Genomic DNA, 8,448 nt, shown 5'->3' with positions numbered 1-8,448 from the left:
ATTATACAATTTGTTGACAAACTTACTGGTCCGGTTGTCCTGACATGACGGTGCAGCGTACTCACCTTTAAGTTGTCTCGACCTGGGTCCAATTCCTGACCAGATTATAAACTGTCGGATTGATGCTTCACAAGCAGAATCAATTTCATCGCAAAGCAAGCCGGCCCTCAGATATACCATAAGGTGGGAACACATCTGCTGAGATGAGTTGGTGGACGTTGAGGTCCCATGGTCTTTTGACGAAGATGAGATAAGTCATCACCAACACTTTTGCCAAAATCTTCTTGGGGCACTGCATCATCAGTTTCATTATTACTCTTCCAGAAAAGATTCTCCCTGAGGGGCCAAACTCATAATTTATTCCCATCCGATGATGCGTACTAGATCAGGGACAGGTGGCAGAGGTGGTGGTGGTCATGTCAATTTTGTTGTCCTTTGTGGTTCTGAGATCTAACAACAGGCTGCTTTGTGTTCGAATTCAAAGCAAAAGTGTCATAACCTGCTTCTCTTTGTTGGTTTCTTGGCTAATAACTCCGGAGCTGCGAGTTGTCCTGCATTCTTCACCTTGTTTGAAACCATCTTGAGTTGGTTCCATTTTATACCTGCAGACAGCAATGGTTCCATCACAATGTGATTTTTCAGTGTGTAAATTATTCTTAAAAGACAAAGTGAAGATCAAAACGTACATTTCCCCATATATCCCAAACACCAACAACATGGGGCAGGCTGGAATTTACTTAAACACGTTAAGGTTCATTCAAAGTACACCGTCACCGCTGTAACATTCATCCAAATCTGTAACTTTTTGAAAAGTAGGCAATTAATCGAAAAATGAATAAAAATGAATCGATTAATTGATTAATCGATAAATCAAAAATACCGTTTAAATCGCCAAATCGCATGTTCATTGTGGGCTCCAAATATGTTTCCGAGCCTAAAAGGTCCCTGAGATATTTCCCGGATGAGAACGAAAATAAATAATTAATAAATCGATGTAAGCCTGGTGTTGGCTTCGTGGTTCGGGTGGCAGCCGCTGGCTTGGGGTCTTCGGGTCCTGAGTTTCAGCCACATTTGCTGCTGAATTAACGCCAGGTGGGGTTGACTCAGCCCCTCAGCCTTCTGAGGTCAGTGAAATGAGTACTAATTGTATTGGCTTAGGGGCACTGCATCAGTGGAAAAGTCGCGCCTCAACTCAATGATAGTGACCCGGCAACCGAGCTGTCACACGTCTGGTGTTGGCTTCGCGGTTCGGGTGGTGGTTTGGGATCCTCGGGTCCTGAATTCAAGCCATGTTTTACGTTGAATTCACACCAGGTGGGGTTGACTCAGCCTGTCATCCTTCCGAGGTCGGTGAAATGAGCCCCAGTGTATTGTTAATAGTGTGCTGACCTTTCCCAGGTTGTGATTTTTTTTAACCCCCTTCTCCCTCTCTTATTTTCGTTCGTCAGTTGGTTTGTTCTTTTTTTACGTTTTCCCCCACTTTCCCCCCTTCCTATTGTTGTCCTGTTTGATCTTGTTCTCCCCACGCGTCCTTCTCACCCTCACCGTTGTTGGCGTTTCCCCCCATTCCAATGTGCTCCAGCTCTTTCATGAGCCTCGACCATGTATACGACATGTAATGCCTGATCCACGAGAACATATCGGGGGCCCAATACATGTTTGAGATATCAGGCTCGACAGTTCGAACGACGCCATGTTTGATCCGATCTCTCAATGGTGAAAGAATCAGTTAAAAATTTAATAATTCTCGTCTCCAGATCCGGAGATCGGATCTTCACCAAAATCGAATCAGTTCGTCCTTGTCGCACACACAACCTGTCCTCCAAGTTTCGTCCGAATCCATCAACAACTTTTTTTGAGATATCGTGCACAACATAACCTCCTTCATCGTCTGTGATGGAGGTAACAACAGGGGTGAGACAGAGTGAGAGTGAGAGAGTGAGAGAGAGAGAGAAGAGGGGGGAGGGGGGAGAGAGAGAGAGACAGAGACAGAGACAGAGACACAGAGAGAGAGAGAGCGAGACAGAGAGAGAGAGACAGAGAGAGAGAGACAGAGAGAGAGAGAGAGAGAGAGAGAGAGACAGAGAGAGAGACAGAGACAGAGAGAGAGACAGAGACAGAGAGAGAGACAGAGACAGAGAGAGAGAGAGAGAGAGACAGAGAGAGAGACAGAGACAGAGAGAGAGAGAGAGAGAGAGAGAGAGAGACAGAGACAGAGAGAGACAGACAGAGAGAGACAGAGAGAGACAGAGACAGAGAGAGACAGAGAGAGACAGAGACAGAGACAGAGACAGAGACAGAGACAGAGACAGAGACAGAGACAGAGACAGAGACAGAGACAGAGACAGAGACAGAGACAGAGACAGAGACAGAGACAGAGAGAGACAGAGAGAGACAGAGAGAGACAGAGAGAGACAGAGAGAGACAGAGAGAGACAGAGAGAGACAGAGAGAGACAGAGAGAGACAGAGAGAGACAGAGAGAGACAGAGAGAGACAGAGAGAGACAGAGAGAGACAGAGAGAGACAGAGAGAGACAGAGAGAGACAGAGAGAGACAGAGAGAGACAGAGAGAGACAGAGAGAGACAGAGAGAGACAGAGAGAGAGACAGAGAGAGACAGAGAGAGAGACAGAGAGAGACAGAGAGAGAGACAGAGAGAGACAGAGAGAGACAGAGAGAGACAGAGAGAGACAGAGAGAGACAGAGAGAGACAGAGAGAGACAGAGAGAGACAGAGAGAGACAGAGAGACAGAGAGACAGAGAGACAGAGAGACAGAGAGACAGAGAGACAGAGAGACAGAGAGGAGAGAGAGAGATTTGAGTTTTTATATTGTTTTCTTACAAAAGTATAAAAAGGTGTCTCACCAATGAGACAAAGGCATCAGCACAACACTTAACTGTTTTTCACAGCAAGCAAACAAAATATATTTGAACAGACAAGAGGTTATTTATAAAGGAAGAAAAAAATATTTTACCAAAACAGATGAACAACCAATTATTAAAAAACATTTTAGGTTGATTCATACATTTGAAATCAGAAAGGAAACTCAAGTGATTCATTTACAACAGAGCAAAGAACATTTTTTACACACAATTTGTCAACAAAATCCTGCATTCTCCCAAACTTGCAACAAAAAAAGAAATCGAGCTGAATGCGAGACACAACGAAAGTTCAAAAGGTTAATAAAACACAAGAACAAGCATCCGCAGATTCCACCTTCTTTTTCCTTGTCTTATAAATTTCCATTTTTGCTTCAGCAACCAAAAACCTGGCCAAACCAGTCTCAGATTTGAAACTCGAGGAAATAGGGAAACCATAAATAAATTTCACCAAGGAAAAAGTAAGACCCATCTTAAAAATATCATGCAAAAACTGAAAAAGAGGGACAAGTCTTATGTAATCTACATATGCATGACAAAGCGTTTCATTGTTTTCACAAAATGGGCACAATTCCGAGATCTCATTGGAAAACTTGTGCAATAAGATATTATAAGGGAGGATGCAATGCACTCATCTCCATTGCAGGTCGCCCAAACGTTTAGAAATTGGGGGGTATATAAACCTCTCCATGCAGGGACAAGAGGGGTCGAAGTTGGCAAATGTTCTTTCCATTGAATCCCAAAAGGACTTTTAACTGAATCAGCAAAAATATACTGAATACAAAAGGAATACAGGTTCCCCTTCTCAATGGAATTTAAAGGCACAGATTTGCCATCCCAGTCCAAAAGCAAAACAGGGAAGGCATATTGATTGGGCAAATCCACAATATCAAAAAGACTCCTGAAACCCACTCCAAAACATTAATGCCTTTAAGATCGCAGAAAAAAGCTGACCAATTATCCGAATTGATTTCAACCCAGTAATGGTGGAGATTTCATGACCAGATTTCCATCTTTCTTTTGAAAAATCCAGCAGATTGTGCACAAGAAGTATATTGGACCCCACAAAATGTTGCACAAAAGCCCTAGAGGATGGGATTCCTGTAAAACAGGGATTGTAGAAAACTGGTTCATTGAAGAACGTCGAGGCAGTAAAGGAAGTGACCTCACGTTGCAGTGACAAAGCTTGCCAAGCATTGATCACACTCTGCATATACAGAGGAAGTGGTGACACGTCGATCTTCAGGAGGTCGAGCAAAAAAAGCTCACGGCCATATCCTAGCCGGCCCGCTTGCTTTAGCAAACAAAGGGTCAAACTCTCCCAAGGCATGTGGTTACAAAGCAACTTTTTCACAAAAAGAATGCGGAAAGTCATGATCCTGCTGGTGATGTCGACAAGCCCTTGACCCCCCTCATTACGAGAAAGGCTGAGCACACCTGGTCGAAGCCAGTGCATACCACCCCAGAAAAAACATCGATCAAGTGTTTTTGAATATTTTTAATTAGCCATGCAGGTGGCTGCAAGACAATAAACCTGTGCCACAAGATGGAAGAGACCAAATTGTTAATAACTAAAATTCTTCCATGATATGATAATTTGCACAGAAGGCCCCTCCCTCTCTGAAGTCTGGAGTAGACTTTGTCTGTTAGTCCATCCCAGTTTTTCTGAATACTTTGAGCATCACCAAGGTGTACACTCAAATGGTAAACACTATTATTCTTCCAGGATAAATTGCCAGGTAGTGTTGGGAAGGAAAAATGCATTGCTAATCCAAAAAAGGAGGCATAACTCTTTGTCCAGTTTACTCTGGCTGAGCAAGCAAGGGTAAAATTATTCATAGTTTTAAGTAGTTCAGATACATCTTCTTGACATTGAATTGTAGTGCAGATATCATCTGCATAAGCAACAACTTTTATAGCAGGTATGTCCGGAGCGACAGAGAATCCCACAAGTTTCTCACGCAATTTAACTGAAAGGGGTTCAATGGAAAGAACATAAAGGAGTCCGGATAAGGGGCACCCTTGCCTTATTCCTCTGGTAACAGTAAAGGGAGGAATCAACTCATTATTTATTTTGAATAAACTATAAATATTGTGATACAACAACTGAATATATGATACAAAAATACGACCAAAACCAAAACCCTTTTGGATAGCAAATAGATAACTATGATCTATACTATCAAAGGCATGCACTTGATCAACAAAGATTAAGCCAGTACTTTTATGCAGAAGATCACACACATCAGCAATGTCACGAACAGCGCCAAGATTGTCATATATTGATCGTCCAGGCACACAACAGGTTTGATCAGGATGCACCAAAGATTGGACTACCAATTTTAAGTGAGAGGCAAGGACCTTTGAAAAAAAATCTTGGAGTCGGTGTTCAGTAAGGAGACAGGACGCCAGTTTCTGAGTAACTGGGTGTCTCCCTTCTTTGGTAACAAGGAAACAACGGCTCGCCGGAAACTTAGGGGGAGCTCCCCAACTTGAAAACTTTCCTTGAGTACTTCCAAAAGTTCGGGTCCGATAATGTCCCAAAAGGTTTTGTAGAATTCACAGGGGATTCCATCCAGACCAGGAGCTTTCCCGGACGCCATACTGGAAAGAGCAAGACCCAACTCCTCCAGCGTGATGGAACTCTCCAAAGAGGCTCGCTGTGACTCAGACAACTTGGGTAAAGGTTCAATAAAGGCTTTTGCAACATTCAAATCAATCTTTTTTGCACAGAATAAAGAAGAAAAATAATCGACTACAATTCTTTTAATCATCTTAGGTTCACTTACTATCTCTCCTTCAGGTGATTGTACAGATAATAGTTGTTGTTGTGCTTTAGTTTTCCTCTCCAAAGAGAAGAAAAACTTTGATGAAGTGTCAAAAAGACTCAAATTTTTAATCTTAAGCCGCACTAAAGCCCCTTTAGCCCTTTCGTTGACAAGACTGTGAAGAAGCTCTTTTTTAGTTATAAATTCTTTACGTAATCCTTGATTTCTGTTCAACTCAAGAGGATTTCTTTGCAATTCTAAAACCTCTTTTTCTGGAATCGTTATCCTTGAAAGACTATCCTGAGAGTGATGAAGTTTATACTGCTGACAAAAGATTTTGATGTGGATTTTTACAATATCCCACCATTGTAGCTTGCTATGAAAAGTATTTTTCCACTTCCGTAAAGACCACTTCCGTAAAGAGAAGTCCAAAAGATCCTAAAAGCATTGCAAAAAACAATATCTTCCAAAAGACTAACATTTAGAGCCCAATAGGCACTCCTACGTTGAAGATAGGGAAAAGTTAATTTTAAAGAAACGAGGTGGTGATCCGAAAAGCCAGAGGTAGAAATTGCCGGAGACAATATAAAGTTCCAGAAATCATTATGAACATAAAATCTATCCAAGCGAGCGAACGATACCCTGTTATTCGAAGCTTGACACCACGAATATTGTTTAACTTTGGGGTGCTGCAATCTCCAACCATCAACCAAATTATACTTTGCTAAAATGGTCGCAAACCCTTTTGCACTCTCAGGGTGAGGTTCTGAGCCATTACGGTCCAGAGCTGGCTCCAAGGTACAATTAAAATCACCAGCGAGGAACACGAGACCACTAAAATCAATCTGGGATAAACAATCATCAAGAATGGAAAAATATTCGTTTCTTTTTGCAGGATTACTTGGGACATAAGCATTTAATAGTGTGATTTTATACCCTCCATAAGAAAAAAAAAACACAAAAGCCAAATGACCTTGCATGAATTTGTGAAAAACAATTTGGTCCGATGAAAGACTTGATCGAAACCAGAAAGCAACTCCTGCACTGCAGCAATCAAAGGAACTGAAAAACCAAGAACCCCTTATTGTGGTTTGCCACTCTGCAGAACAAGTCGGTCCACAACACACATCCTGAAGAAGAGCTACATCAATATGCTTTTGATCAAGTAACAGTCGAACATGTGTTTTACGTATAGGGGCGCGGCCCCCATTTATGTTTAAACAAGCCAGAGACAGAACCATTTTAGTATTTTATAGGTGGGTACTGGTTACTGAAGTTCTTTCCTTGCCAGAGTTACATATTTCCTCAATCTGTGTACGTGGGATTCATTGGCGCCATAGGCTGCCGGATTTTTAGTAATAAGGGATGCGGTAAGCATAAATTTATCGAGTTCCGGAAAGAAATCGGTTAGTTTAATTTTTTCCGAAAGGTGTTGTGGAGGAACTTGATCACCTTCGCAGGAGCAGGGGCATTTAAGCCCTTGCGGTCTTGTGAATCTCCAGCTGCACCATCCAACTCAGAAGAATCTGATATTGAACAAGTATCATCGGAATCACACGACTCGTGTTCAAATTCAGCTTCCTTTTTCTTTACAGATATAGCAGACATTGGAAATGGTTTCACGAAAAAGGAATCCTCAGGAAGCAGATTTCCTTCTAACTTTTCAGGTGTCTGCTTCAAAGTCACTGAGGTAATGGGTGTGGCTGTAGATGTGACAGGCAGTTCTATGGTACTCGGTGCAATTACAGTTTGGTGAGATTGTTCTGTGGTGTTAGGCACAACTATAGTTTGGACAGATGGCTGAGTTATTAGGCTCTACTGTAGTCTGAACTGCTGGTTCTGAGGTATTAGGCACGACTATGGTTTCAACAGTTGGTTCTTGGGTGTGAGACACAATCTCCACATGAACATACTGCTTCAGTGTATGACTACCTACTGTATGTCCAGAACAAGTTTCGTCTCCGCCTGGGACATCTACTGATGGTGTGTTTTGAAGCTCCATAGTCTCCTCGTCATCACATGTGAGAGGGCAGGCATAAACATCTGAAGGATTTTGGTTACTCTCTTTCCGATTGAGTGAAACCCTCTTCACAGCGACTGCTTCGGCGTATGAAGAAGGTTCGACTAAAACTGCACTTTGGTGCCTTCGTTTTCCTCGTGTCACCCAACCAGACTCATTTTTTCCATTTGTTTGATTTTCAGAGTTTTCCCCTGCCTCAGTAGACACCCCAGTGACCTCAGGTTCATTTACATTTTCAACTTTACTTGATTCTTTTTCAATGCCCCTTGGGCATTCATTTTTCATGTGACCATACTGTCCACATTTGTAACACACTAAAGTCTGTGATGTAGCAAAGATGCGGAAAGTAAACTTTTCATGTTCAATTTTTAACGAGCTCACGAATGTTTGGCTTTGGAATAATAAATAGTTGACGTCGAAAGGAAAGAATATGTTTTGTACTGTGGTCCTTAAAACGAACAGGAATGAAAGTTATTTTTGAAACAACAGTGCTATACTGTTCTAAAGCAGCCTTCACCTGCTCGTTTTTTATGAAGGGAGGAATATTTGACAGGAGTACCTTCATCGATGGAACATCGAGGGGTGATATGAAGAGGAATATATCCGGCTCCACAGTCAGTCCTGACTCCACAAGCTGCGGCACCATTTCCTCTTTAGCGACAAAGATAACAACACGCTGATTCATTCTTGATGCAGCAATTACACGATGCATGCCGATTAATTTTCCAACACACAAAACAACTTTTTCAACTGAGATTTCGGGTGGTGGCGTACACGAAA

The 8,448-nt window shown here is 42.1% G+C and overlaps 1 long non-coding RNA gene across 1 annotated transcript in view; it reads right to left on the bottom strand.

Moving 5' to 3' along the window:
- Window positions 1–3,166: 3,166 nt before the first annotated feature.
- The window catches only part of LOC147021570 (uncharacterized), a 20,416-nt gene continuing 15,134 nt past the window's right edge, over window positions 3,167–8,448 (bottom strand). The window contains exon 2 of the long non-coding RNA XR_015061351.1: window positions 3,167–3,296. This is a non-coding gene — a long non-coding RNA (uncharacterized LOC147021570). The remainder of the gene's footprint in view (window positions 3,297–8,448) is intronic.

This window comes from Eptatretus burgeri, chromosome 8 (genome assembly GCF_056783735.1).
Source record: "Eptatretus burgeri isolate ZD-2024b chromosome 8, Ebu_testis_v1, whole genome shotgun sequence".
NCBI classification, from domain to species: Eukaryota; Metazoa; Chordata; class Myxini; order Myxiniformes; family Myxinidae; genus Eptatretus; species Eptatretus burgeri.
This window is presented reverse-complemented; position numbering and strand designations above follow the sequence as displayed.